Raw genomic sequence first — 14583 nt, 5'->3', positions numbered from 1 at the left:
CCAAGAGTAAATTGGTAAATCATGGTTCTTTATGCTTAACAACTTTGGTATGAGTTCTCCAGGAATAAGGATATTCACTTATATGACTGTAGTACAGTTACCAATTTGTCAATCTAACATTGATACAATAATCCAGAATTTGTACTCCAATTTTGCCATTTAACCCCATAATGACAATTGCATTTTTCCTCTTACCATACAGCATCAAATTACAGGGCATTTCATTGTTATGTCTCTCTAGTCTCTTTAATCTGGAACATGTCTGGTTTTTCTTTGTCTTTTATGATATTGACATTTTTTAAGAATGTAGGCTTGTTTTATTTAAGAATCCTCTCTAGTTTGATTTTATCTAATGTTTCCTTGTGATTAAATTCAGATTATGCATGATTCCTTGCTGGAACATAGTTATTTTGCGTCCTTCTCAGAGAATCACATTCATAGGCGCCTAATATCCAGCTGACCCTCAGTCATGCTGCTCATCAACTGGTCAAAATGTTATCGAATGTCTCCATTGCATAGCTACAATTTTTCAGCTTGCAACTAAAAAGCAATCTATGGGGAGATGCCTCAACACTATGCAAATATCTTGCTGCTCACCAAACTTCCTTCCCTAGATTTAACGTCAGTTGATATTTCTTTATTTTGATTTGCAATAATTCCAGCCTCCATCCATATTTACCCCATTATGTGTCTCATTATTTATGTGGGAAGCAAAGTTGGAGCAGAAAACACACTCAATAGCAACAGAGAAACTGTTACTACTTACTAACAATCTGATCACAGACAAGTCACTGACCTTCTGTGAATCTGAATTTTACCATTAATACCTGGAACATGTTTCTGTTTTTAATTTAACCATGACAAGAATGCCAACAATATTTTTGAGAAAGTTAAAACAATGATTTACTTGAAAACAATGGTTACTAGCTTATTGCTTTTGAAAGCGGAATACTGCACAAAAATGCAAGGTGTTATTAAATGTAAGCATCTGCTTAAAAGTTTGTAGCTCTTATGACATTGATGAAAAATGTCATAGCATTCTCCAGCATTAAGAGGATTTTGGCATAACTCATTTTTATCTAACGAGAATGCTGTGAGTTAGGTAGAACAGGAATTACCCCGATTTTACAGATGGTGATTTGACTGTAAGTATTTCTTCTGACTGTTGACCCAGTGTTTTTCCCATACTCTACATGTTGTTTTACAAATACATACACAAAACAGACCCACCCACAAATTTCAGATGCACATCCATGTGAGTATTGTCAGTTGACAAGCTAATATCTAATTCCAGAAGTTTGGTGTAGGTTAATACCAATGGTGGCTAGAAAAAGCTTGTGGTAGAAAATGATGGGGAGGAGTGGGATACTTTGATAACTGGCTCCTGATGCTTAGCAAGCGGTAATGAGGATTTGAACAGATCATGCATTTCCTCTTTATAGATCCGCGCCCAACCCAACATACATAACTAGAGCTAAACAGAGTCATACTGGGAGACTGAGAGGTTGCACTGCTGAAAGGAGCCAGAGAGGCAGTTTGTAAATGGAAGCAGGGTAGCCATAGCAAACTTGATTGAACTTTTGAACAAAGTCTGGAAGGAGGTGTGGCTATCTGAGGAAAGAGCCTTCCCAGCAGGGGTCATACACAGTGCAAAAGAGGTGAAGCAAGGCCAAATTTGGCTTTGCTTCAACCAGCAAAGAGGCCTCTGTGGCTGAAGCAGTCTGAACCAGAAAAGTAACAGGAGAGGCAATCAAAGAGGGGGAGCCTGGAAAGATCACAGAGGGCCTTCGGGACCACCATGAGGACTTAGCGGAATTTTTAAATGGGTTGGGGCACAGGAGTCACACAAGCTGACTTACATTTTAATGGAATCACTAACGTGGAGTTTTTGTTCTATGTGATAAACCTGGTTTTGCTAAATATGACATTATTAAGTGGCATCTGGGCAGCTCATATCCACTCATCCTGATTTTCTCCTTCTGATGTTTTTCCCTTGAATCATACAATTAACCTAATTAATTGGAGGTGTGTGTGTGGTGCCTGTATGTGTGTATGTGTGTACAATTTGGAATATATACCTCTTAAGCTATCTCCAGAATTCTTTAATTCTTCAACATCATACTGTATTTATAATAATTTCAAAAGGTTCATTCCTTTTCTTTAATACATTATGCTGTATTTATTTGCATATTGGTATTTTATCCCAGACCATGAGTTCCTGGATGGTGGTCCCATGCAGTTTTTAATTCCCAGAATCTAAAATAGTTTCTAGGTCACAGAATGGACCTTATAATGTTGAATGAGTGACTATACATACACAGAGATGGGCTATATCCATCATAAGTCCACACAGTTTGTTATATTACCAGTCATAGAAAAGGTTATGTTCTGCTAATAGTTTAATAGAAACACCCTGATGCTACAAAATAAAGCAAACCAGACTGCCTTGAGGATTGTCACTGAAATACACGAAATTTTAAATCACTTTTCTGGTTTTATAAGAAAGAAAAACTCAAATGAAACATTTTACAAGGTTTACTTTTTCTGAGGCGATATTAGAATACAAAGTAATAGCAAGTTTAACATAGTCCTTTGTACATATTCACACAGAAAGACATTTTGGAAGTTTAAATTTCAACTCACGATAAAAAAACAACATGGGTCATATCCTTGGGATGCCGAGACATTGTTCCATCCCCACTGACTTTAAAAGATGTACCTTCACATTGGGGTGTAGTTTTCACACATAAATCAGCAAAAGTTTACTCATTATTAAAGCAATCTGTAGAAATAGTGGCTATTTAACAAAAAAGAGGGAAAAGTTCAGCAGGGTGACTCTGACCCTGACCTTTAAAACAAAAATTATAACAGGGAGAAGGTAAGTCTTTTTTTTTTTTTTTTTTTTTCTGTAGACACCATGCCATCGTATAATGTGGCAGAGGGCAACTGCAGTCAAGTGACTGGCATGACCTCTTTTCACCTGGCCTAATATAGCAGCAGATTCTCTTCTGTCACCTTTACCATAATAGATGGATCATTGTGGCTGATCATATTAAGGTAACATATATATGTGTGTGTGTGTGTGTGTGTGTGTGTGTGTGTGTGTGTGTGTGTAACATTCTCTCCACCACAGAATGATGGTTTGCAGTTTAAAATATTTTGTTATCTGTGACTTAAAAAAAAATTCCAAAGAAAAATATTAACTACTAAGCAAAGGTTTAAAGGCTTTAAGGAGGACACAGTATCAAATTATAATAAGAAGCAAATGGCAGGGTTATATTATATGCCATTAATGTATTCATTGACTTGACAACTATTTTACAAATATTTACCGAATGACTCCTATATTCCAGACACTAACATAAGAGCTTGAATACAGTGATGAAAAAAAGGAATTCTCCTCTCACCAGTGGTATTTCCCAGGTGGACGAGATAGAATAAACAAGTAACCAAAAAACAAGGTTATTTCACGTAGTACAATACACATATTCATTTGGTTTGTATTTGTTTTATATCTTTTTGGCTAGAGAGCTAACCTTTCATTTTTCTCTATGTTTTCTTGAGACAAGGACTAGCGCTGTCACCAGGCTGAAGTGCAGTAGCATAATCCTGGCTCACTGCAGTCTCTGCCTGCAAGGTTCAAGTGATTCTCATGCCTCAGCCTCCCAAGTAACTGGGACTACAAGTGTGCACCACCACACCTAGCTAAGTTTTGTATTTTCAGTAGAGATGGGGTTTCATCATGTTGCCCAGGCTGGATTCAAACTCCTGACCTCAAGTGATCTGCCTGCCTCAGCCTCTTAAACTGCTGGGATTACAGGCGTGAGCAACCATGCTTGGCCTCTTAAGTTTTCTTATTTTAACTTTATTTATCATGGCTATAATTCCTCTATTATGTCAAAAATCAATCTCACAGTTATACTTCTCATTTAGTCATCATTGAGTTGCATGTAATTGATCTCCACTTCTGTAGATACTTAGTTTTACAAGAATAATTATGCACATTCTATAAAAATATGATTATTTTTATAAAACTAAATATCTTGTTCAATTTTGGTCACCCATACTTTACAGATAGGAAAGTAGAGACTGCAAAGTTGATAAGAACATCTTTTCCCAAGGATGACCCACATCCCTCCCTCCTCCAACTCTTCCCATATGACTTACACAAATATAATGTTGTTTGTTACCTGGGCTCAGATTTAAATAGCATTCAAGGAAAAGTTATTTGCTTTTAGCTAAGAGTGTATTTAATAACAATAATAGTTTATTCAATTGTGTCAGTCTTCATAAACTCTCACCAATCAAAATCTTAATCTCTTTTCTACCATTTTTCTAACTGAACTCTTCTGAGCGAAGTCACGGTTTCTCTCAAAAAGTTGATAGCTTGTTCATAGTTTCTTTGATTTCCGCCCCCACCGCCCCCCCCCCTAGATTCTTAACCGTTGTTCTCCCTGACTTGATCGATCTTTTTTTTTTTTTTTTTCAAGTTTGTCTTTCATTTCTTTCTGTCTCAGAATTTCTTCAAGTCTTTCAAGAGAGAGCCTGCCTTTGTCATGCTAGTATTGGCCAATATCCCATTTTGACACACCTGACAAAAACAAGCAACGGGGAAAGGATTCCCTGTTTAATAAATGGTGTTGGGAAAACTGGCTAGCCATGTGCAGAAAACTGAATCCGGGTCCCTTCCTTACACCTTATACAAAAACTAACTCCAGATGGATTAAAGATTTAAACATAAGACCTAATACCATAAAAACCCTAGAAGAAAACTTAGGCAATACCATTCAGGACATGGGCATGGGCATGGGCAAGGACTTCATGACTAAAACACCAAAAGCAATGACAACAAAAGCCAAAATAGACAAATGGGATCTAATTAAACTGAAGAGCTTCTGCACAGCAAAAGAAACTATCATTAGAGTGAACCAGCAACCAACAGAATGGGAAAAAATTTTTGCAATCTACCCATCTGACGAAGGGCTAATAACCAGAATCAAGTAATTTTTGAGCCAATATTTTATTTGTTCATTTCTGACATTTGAGGCATTGTTTGATGATATTGTTGGCCTGAAATTCTTTACCATAGACCTTCACTGCTGCACAACTGAAACCAAACATTTTGTGGGGGTTCCCCCGTGTGGATTCCTAGTCTTTTGGTGTCATGCCATAATTAGGTGATTTGGTGTTCAGCACAAAAGGCCTCCACCAACTTGACATACAAAGCTCATTACAGTTGAAGGTAAGCACGCAGAGATGGGCGTGGCTTTTGCCTAAGGCTGCGACCACTTCACAAATTCCCCATGGTAGCTATCATGGATGAGGGTGGTCTTCAGCACCCCTTGGGAAGCAGTGCTAATGTCCACTAGGCTGCAGAAGCAATGCCTTCCTGCAGCTTGGCAGTGAGTTAGGGGTGAAGCCCAGTGTTAAACGCCTCCTCACAATAAGGCAACTTGGCAGTGAAAGACCAAAAGAAATTTTAACAAATGTTACGAGGCAGAGCGGTGTGACAGAAACTCAAATGGCTAATCAGGTGGTTTGGGAAATGCCTGTTTAAAGACCTTAGCAGATATTTTTACTGCAGTATTTCTCAGGACCTAAGATACACTAATCAACCATGGGGCTCTCCAAAAGTCTGTCCATATTGTATTTCATAAATTTAATGGCATGTCTTTTCATTTTTTGACAAATTAACTTTGATTTGGAGAGGCTTCTTATAGTTGAAATGGAGTTTCATTGGCAGTATTTTTTTCTTAGCAGTACATTAAAGGATAGTCTATATTATAATCAAAAGCATCTTAGATTTAACGAAATATATTAATAGGCAGGGCCTTGCCAACTTATTTGACTATGGAGATTTTTTTAAATCATAAAATATATCCTTAAATATGTAGCAATAGAACTTTTTTGGTAAATATTGTGTCAAAACCACATTTCCCAAATCTATTTATTTCAGAACAACAACATTTTATCATGAATTTGGAAATCCCCAAACTGTCAACAGAGTCACAGGAGATGGGGAAAGGGAGATTCCTGCAATCTTCAATTTTCAAAACAGTTTTAAAAGTCTCCCGTAGCCTTGTTACTCATTCAAAATGGAATTTGACAAAAGCCATGCAAACATAAATAAAACTTTATTTTTTTCATAGGAGTGGGTTTCGTAGGAGTCTTTTAAAGCCTCCTTAATCTCCATCAGCACATGTGCTGCCTATCAATCCTTACCAAAGTCATCACAAAGAAAGATTAAAGAAGTATAGTGACCACTTTCAGTAGCAGTCTCTTACTCTTCCTTGCACCCACCAGGAGCCCCCACTTCCCTATTTCTACCCCATGAAGCAATTCTGGAGTTACCACTAATAAGTGCTCAACCTCCCCAAAGCTGAGTCCTCAAACAGCAGAGCCTTATGAGAGAAATACAACGAAACTAGAATTTCCATTTAGTGAACAAGAATAAAGACTGCAGCCACCCAAGCAGTCTGGGGATCATTGCTATTGTTTTATTTGGGGCCCACTTCCCTGGTCCCAGCCAGTGTTTATCACTGCAGAGAACTTCCGAAGCAAGGAAGATACCTGTGCTAAGCATATTTATTTCAACCTCCAACTCAATGTAAAATTCAACTCTGGCCAGAGAGATTCAACTCTCTGAATCCAGAGAGCAAGTGGGAACTGCACTGCCTGGTAATCTGATCACAAAGTCAGAATGTATTTAAGGATGCCAGGTTCACATATAAATTATGCCTGAGATGTTCAATGCGTCGCAAACATCCTTCAACAGTTCAGCCTCTGTGATAAAACACTTGATCAGGTACTTTAACGCCAGTGAGCAGGCAGCTAACATAAAGCCAGGTATAGTTCTGCAGCAGAAGCGTGGCGTTTTTTCCCCATTTTTTCCTCATTAACTTTATAAACTTGTCTTATCAGAGGTTGAGATCACTGTTACAGCAATCTCAAGGGTGGAATGTTTTAACAGAGAAAATAAAAAAGCCAAACTAATGGCAAAGAAGAAAAATGAGAACCCATGGCTAAGAGATATACCTGTACAATCAGAGGGGAAAAATAGACAGTGAGAGTCAGATCTGTCTTTTAGTTTTTGCTTTCCTAGAGAGAGTGCCAAACTGATTCTGCTATTACATCCTCACTATTTTTCCTAAGGTAGGATAATTCCCCAAAAGGATTCAATTAAACAAAAGTTTTAAATTTTAAAAAATGAAGAGAGAATTCCTCTCAAATTCTCAGATCAATACTGAGGCAAACTGCCTGATGAAGTATCCACATAAACGGGAGGGAGACCTCAGGTCTGCAAGTTCTTTCTGTAAGAAAATAGTAGTATCTTACTGCAACAGAAACAACTGGGCAGTACACAGATTGACAGCGGTGGGCAAAGTGTTGTTTCCTCAATGCCAAATTCTCTAACTCTCTAATTACAGTGTTTCTTTAACTTGGCCTTCTTGGAAACCAAACTCGGGTTTAAATTGCAGTGATAAAAAAAAGATAAACAGTCAAAGCTAAGCTCATACACCTTTATTCGGTGAGTTATTCATGCTACAAATACTTACTGTGCATCTACTATATGTCATGCACAGTCTTCTAGGTGCTAAAAGTCTGGCAATGAATAAAACACACAAAAGTTTATACTTTTCTGAAGCTGACATTTCTATTACAGAGAGTCAGTCAACAACCAAACTATTTATTTCTCTATCTTGAGTGAATTTAGAATATGGAGATAAATAAAACAGATAAAGGTATATGAAAAGCTAGGGGTAAAGGGAGTGGTGATACGAATTTTTTTTAAATACACACACATATACATACACACGGGTGGGGTGTGTGTGTGTGTGTGTGTGTGTGTGTGTGTGTGTAGAAAGAGAGAGAGTTTGGTTGGGGAAGTTATTTCTGATGGAGTGATACTTCATCAGAGAACTGAATAAATAAACCAAACAGATAAATGAGGGTGGGAGTGGTGGAAAAAAGGTTTGGATCCTCAGCCTAAGAAACAGGTAAGAGGCCAGCATAGTTAGAATGCAGTAAATTAGAAGAGAAGAAGGTAACACAGAAAAGCAGCAAGGTTGTGTGGATATTTATAAAAGCTGATTCTTTTACTTTGAACAAGATGCAAAACTTTTGAAAGGTTTGGAGCTGAACAACATGGCATGAATTGATACATATTTTAAAATGTTTACTCTGGCTGCAAGGTGGAGAACAGATCACAGGGAGGTAGGGATATAAGCAGGTTTATTGGTTAAAAAAAAAAACCGGAATACTATAGGCAAGCAATTATGTAGGTTTAGGCAAGGACTATAGAGATGAAAATGTGAGACACAGTCAGGTAAAGCTATTGATATTTGCTGATAAATTCTATGTGACAAGTGAGAAAAAAGGGGACAAAGTTTTAGCTCAATCAGTGAGAAGGATGGAGCTACTTTTTCTTTGTGATTGTAATGACTGAAAGCAAAGCAGGTTTGGGAGAAATAATGACTTGTTTTGAACATAGTTACAATTACAAAGTTACAAACTTGTTAACTTTGTAATTCCGACCTAACATTCTCAATGAAAACGCTAGTTTGTTTATCACACTTTAAGTTCTGGGGTACATGTGCACAACATACAGGTTTATTACATAGGTATACACATGCCATGGTGGTTTGAAAATGCTAGTTTTGGCCGGGTGTAGTGGCTCACACCTGTAATCCAAGCACTTTGGAGGCCGAGGTGGGCGGATCACCTGAGGTCGGGAGTTCAAGAACAGCCTGACCAACATGGCGAAACCTCATCTTTTTAAAAAAAATAAAAAATAATAAAGAAAGAAAGAAAATGCTAGTTTTTAGTTTTTTGTAAGTCTGGAGTTTAGGTGAGAAGGCAACCATAGTGATACAAAGTTGAGAATCATTATGATACAGTTGATAATTAAAGAAGCAAATTTAAAAATGCTCCTTAAAGAAATGAGCAAAGATAAAGATACCCAGAGATCCAAGGACTGAGAGCCAGAATCCCCTACCATTGAAATAAGGGAAATCAAGTCAGTGAGATTGAGAAGTTGTAACTGGTGAACAGGGAGAGACATGAGAGAAGACTGTCTCACAATCCTAGTTTTAAGAAAGAAGAGTTGAGGCCGGGCGCGATGGCTCACGCCCATAGTCCCAGCAGTTTGGGAGGCTGAGGCAGGTGGATCATGAGGTCAAGAGATCAAGACCATCCTGATCAACAAGGTGAAACCTCGTCTCTACTAAAAAAAAAAAAAAACACAAAAATAGCTGGGCATGGTGGTATGTTCCTGTAGTCCCAGTTACTTGGGAGGCTGAGGCAGGATAATTGCTTGAACCCGGGAGGTGGAGGTTGCAGTGAGCCGAGATCACACCACTGCACTCCAGCCTGGCACCTGGTGACAGAGCAAGACTCTGTCTCAAAAAAAAAAAAAAAAAAAAAAAAAAAAGAAAGAATAAGAAAGGAGTTGATCAAGGGCATCGAGTTACCAAGAATTTAAAGTAAAATGAGAATGGTCCATTGGCTCTGGCAACATAAAGATCTTTCATGACATTGACAAGAATCATTTTGCTGGATCAGTAGGAATGAAAACATGATTGAAGTGGCTTTAAGAGAGAACAGGAAGAAAGGAAGTGGACACAGTGAGTAGAGATTTCTCATTTACTGAGTCTCCTTTAAAATGGGTCAGAGATGAGGCAGTCACTGAAAATGGAATGGAGCCAAGAGCTTTTTTCCTCTTAAGATGGGAAGCCCTACAGCAGGTTTGTATAGTAGAAATAAGTGGTAGAAATAACTCAGTTGAAAAAGAAAAAAATAACTGATGGTTCAAGAAAGTAACCATTTCTTCTTTGTATAAGGAAGAGATTTGTGCCCAGTGCATGAGTAGAAGAGATGACCTTTGCTAGGAAGGACACTCATGATTCATCTACAGTGACATGAAAGGAAGAAGAGTCTAAAGATATAGATGCTGGTAACATGGAAGGGTTGGGAGGTGTTATAGTGGGATCATTTTGAAGTTCTCTTTCCATTGCATCTCTGTTTATACTGAAATAGTAAAGTTAGCAGCTAGAATAAATATTGAGAAGGAGAAAGGAGAGAAAATGTACAAACTAGTCATCTAGGGGAGTGGGAGAATAAATAGACTAGAAAAATACAATGGATTGTGTACAGCACCGAGAACCCACTTAAGGTGAGTGAGTGATCATGCTATTAAAATGAGACTGCTAAGCAGGATAGGATATGTACATGCAGGTAAAACAAAAGTTAATTGGATATACAAAATTATATTTTGTTATTTTGTTATTCCAATAACAAAAGTTAATTGGAACAGGATTCTTCCTGAGTTGTTCAAAGGAGGGGAGAGACAAGAGACTTTATATAAGGAAGGGTATAAGAATACAGACGTTGGAGGTTTGGAACGATTTTTCATGAAATAACGGTTTTTCATGAAATCTAAGCAGAGTATCGAGAGATGTTGGGACATGAGGAAAATGAGCAACAACAACAACAAAAAGTAATAGATGCAATGGCTTACAGTTCCTAACGCGATTAAAAATAAGAAAGTGTTGATATCAGAATGCTCAAAGTACGGATCTCTAAAATCGGAACAAATGACCCAAAAGTAGGACGCCTGAGATAGGACTTATGAAGGGTTTTCAGTAACTGGTAATGAGAGAGTCTACAATATGGCTGTTGCATGTGTGGCTGAGGTAGAATATGAAATCATCGGAGGAGAATAAGCCAGAGAATGGAGAGGTCAGGGTGCTAAAAGTTTCAAGAATATAGCAAGGTCAGTAAAGGATACAGTGAATGAAATCAGGAGAGATAGTGAGTGACACAGTCCAAAGACCCACGAGACTCCTAGAGGGGGTTTGCACCGAAGACGGAATGAGAATGATCTGAAACTGAATGAAGAAGGTTCACTGGCACCAGCAGGTATGCTCCCCCAGTTTGGGTAGCTCAGAGGAAGTAGTTTCTTCCGGGGTATCCAAGTTTGAATTTGAGTGAAAAAGTAAAAGCAAGAAATTCAGGAAAATTTGAAGATAAAGGAAGTTTTGTATGTGACTGTGAGTTTCAGAGGGCCCGAGGGAGGGGATTGGTTGTGGGGTCAGAAAAGAGAGTGGACAGATCTGTGGGGATTAGAGCCTGAGTGCTAACCAGACAGTCCTGGGAGTCCTGTGGTGATCGGATTGCTTGTGAAGGTCGGCTGGGCTTTAAAAACAACCGTGGTCACTCTGGCATGTGTTCCAGAATAGCCTGCCAAAACAATCTGGTTCATTTTTCTCTTTAAGGGGTCTGCTTTCTGATCAGCATCTTTCAGAATGGCAAATACTATATACCATCAGGTAATGCTGGACTAACCGCTTACCGAGGAGTATCTATGGTTTAGTCTTTACATTTTTCCTTCCTGTCACACACACGATAGGCAGGAAACTGGGTGTCAAAGACAAGGAGGTTTCTTCAGTAACACATTTTGTTTTTAACCTCAGGAGTTATAAGATCATACATCTCTGCTCCAAAAGCACTGACTTGGACAGCTGGAATTGTGGGGACAAGAAATGTACATTAATACTTTTTCATTTAACCAGGACAAGGTAATCCGAGTCAACTAAAAAGCATTTTGCTCTTTCCTGATCACAGCACTGAGGAATGCCAGAGGCCCTCAGGGAGGGAGGATGCTTTATGCAGAGTGGCCTGGGAAGGCAGGAACCACTTACTGGCCTCACAGCTCTAAACCTCTGAAGCACTCGTGTCTCTTCTCAGACCTTTTTATTTAGACTCCAGACATCCTTGAGTCACACTTGCTATATTAATATAGTTAAGGCATCAAATCATCACAATCGGTAGCAAAGCTTCTCTCCCTGTTTTATGACACAGGTAGTTCAGTAAAAAGTTTTAGACCAGAAAACAGGAGCTGTGGGCCTCTATTTCCTTTCACTCCTCTTTTTGAAATTCAGTTAGATGTTATTTCTGAAGTCTGGAGTCTTTCTGGCTTATTATTATTTCTCTGGCATATATGCTTTACGTTTTAAGCAAGGTTAGAATTCCATCTTCACATTCAGATTCTCTTCGATTATAATTTCTTTTTTTCCCCTCTCTGAGACGCACTTTGATTCCCAGGCTGGAGTGTAGTGGTGCGATCATGACTCAAAGCAGCTTCAAACTCCCGGGTTCAAGAGATCCTCCCTATTAGTTGAGACTATAGGCACATCACATGCCTGGCTAATGTGTGTGTGTGTGTGTGTGTGTGTGTGTGTGTGTGTGTGTGTGTGTGTGTGTTTAAGATATGCAAGGTCTTGAATTCCTGTGCTAAAACAATACTTATTGTATAGTTAACATATACTAGTTGCTCACTATGGGCTAAGTACTTTACACTTTGTCTTTGCAATCTTTGTAATAATTTTATGAATTAAATAGTAGTATTGCCCGCATTTTACAGCTAAAGACACTGCAAACTTATGGTTACTGAAAACTTAAGATCCAGGATCATATTGTTAATAAGCAAAAGAGCAAACATTTGAACCTGGATAGTCAGAGTCCAGATCACACATTTTCTTAGCGACTACAATACATTGCCAGGTACTAAGTGAGGTGCCAGGAAATAAAGCTGACTAAGATGAATGACCTAAAAAAGTTCTTAAGTTAGTATGAAACTGGATATTTTCAGCTAACAATATATTCCTTTCCCTTGACTCCCAAGTGTACATTCACATACAACAGTTTGAGTATGAACCACGATAAACTTCACTAGCCATCTGCATTGATTATTTTACTCTTCTTGGTAAATCGGTTTACAAGTGTCATGGAAGAAACATTAACATTACAGAAATAACTTTATTCAGCTTTTTCCCCACCTTCAAGGGGTAAGTAGCATCAGGAAATATTGAGAGCCAAAATATTTACATTCAGTATCAGTGGCAAAATTCAGAAGGACAGCTCGGCATTGTAACTCTTCCTACACAGACACGTGGTGAGAGAAAACCAAGCTAGTCTCATCAAAGGAATATTTCCACTCAAGTGTCAATTCCTGTGATCCAAAAACATATTTTTTAACTTATTCGTGGAATCACATTGGTAACCACTATCTTGGCAAAGATCACCTTTCCATTACAAGTAGTGTCCTAAAAATGAAAGGCATTGTTATTTTAACAGAATATATCATCTATGACCTTTAAGCCCTAGAGGCTGTTTGTGGAGCCTAAAAGGCCAAAGCAAAGGTGAAAGATACAGTTCCCCAAACAATTCTCTTTGACAGTTACGCCTGATCCACCGAACAAGCGAACAGGTTTTCGCATTTTGCTTGTTTGGTTTCCTGACCAGAGGGGTCATTCATAATATGTACATACAGATGAGCCTATGTGTATGCGTGGCTTTGTCATGAATTAACCCTGATGTTGTTAATTTGCTTAAATAGGGTTATTAAAGGAAATAGGAGAAAAATAACAGAATCCAGAATGCCATCTCTGGATTCTATATTAAAGCTGTAAAAATAACTTTGTGTTAGTTTAAGGAGTGGTAGTATAGAAAGGGGATATAAATGAAAAATAAAATTCTGAATTGTCACCTATTTAGAGTCAATGATAAAATTGGAAAGATGTTAGCAGATGATCTTATAATTTTGGTATTGCTTCTTCAAGCCAAAACAATGTATTTCTTCCAGGACTTTGGTGAACACAGCAGTGAGCAAATAAAAGCTGTTTGAGTTTCACTGCTTCGGTGCTCATAGAAAATTTCAAACACTTCAGAGTCTCCGTTTTCGTGTAACCCTTCCTCTCCCCCACACATAATGGGCACATTTCATAAGTGAGGCAATTTAAACACTAAAGCAACAGACAAAACCTTGCAACACTGAAGAGGCAAAAAGTAGTAAGCGTTGAGGAAGAAATCAATACGTCACAAATCCATGCTTTTACATAGACATTATTATATATGTGGGCACATTCATGCCATTGTGTGCTGCAGAATAACTGCTCTCTGTCTCCTTTTACTATCCATGGAGCAAACTACCCAAGGAAGATCTGTCTGTCTTCTACTGAAGGTAGCTGGTAGTTAACTGAAATGAAATTTTCATTGTTTTTGACTAAGACAACATGGGAACTAAACATCTTTCAAAAATTCCACGTTTACCTCTGTGTGTGCCTTGTTTGTAGAAACATCTGGACTTTGTGAGAATTATAAGCCTTCAGCATGTCTTTATCAGGGGTATGATTCTATTCAAAACTGCAGGGAAATGCTCGTCTACTCACAATATTTACTTAATACTGTGATACTGATTTTTCATTAAGTTTCCTAATTCACCGGTTAAGGAAAAAAGAAAGAGACAGGGAAGGAAAGAAAGACAGAAACTATTCCTCTGCTAGGCCCTGTTTTCTTTCAGCAAAGGAAGAAGAATCTGGTTTGACAGCCAACGCAGGATACCAAACACATGAGGTGATGTTAATAACAATAACAAAAAGATGAAATGAACTCATCACTTCCACCCAGGTGCCACATATGTGATGTCTGACCCAGAGAGAGTCATTCACTAAGGGAACAAAATAAATCTCTCTAGTGAGAGCAGCAGGGCAGGGGCAGATATGTTAAGGGTTAGCATATTAGATT

At 38.3% G+C, this 14583-nt stretch overlaps 1 protein-coding gene across 6 annotated transcripts in view; it reads right to left on the bottom strand.

Annotated features, from left to right (window-relative positions):
* RBMS3 (RNA binding motif single stranded interacting protein 3) overlaps window positions 1-14583 on the bottom strand; it is a 1456421-nt gene that overhangs the window by 626233 nt on the left and 815605 nt on the right. The window lies entirely within an intron of this gene.

This window comes from Saimiri boliviensis, chromosome 9 (assembly GCF_048565385.1).
Source record: "Saimiri boliviensis isolate mSaiBol1 chromosome 9, mSaiBol1.pri, whole genome shotgun sequence".
Taxonomy (NCBI): domain Eukaryota; kingdom Metazoa; phylum Chordata; class Mammalia; order Primates; family Cebidae; genus Saimiri; species Saimiri boliviensis.
Note: the sequence above shows the minus strand (reverse complement) of the source record. Positions and strands in the feature narration are given on the sequence as shown.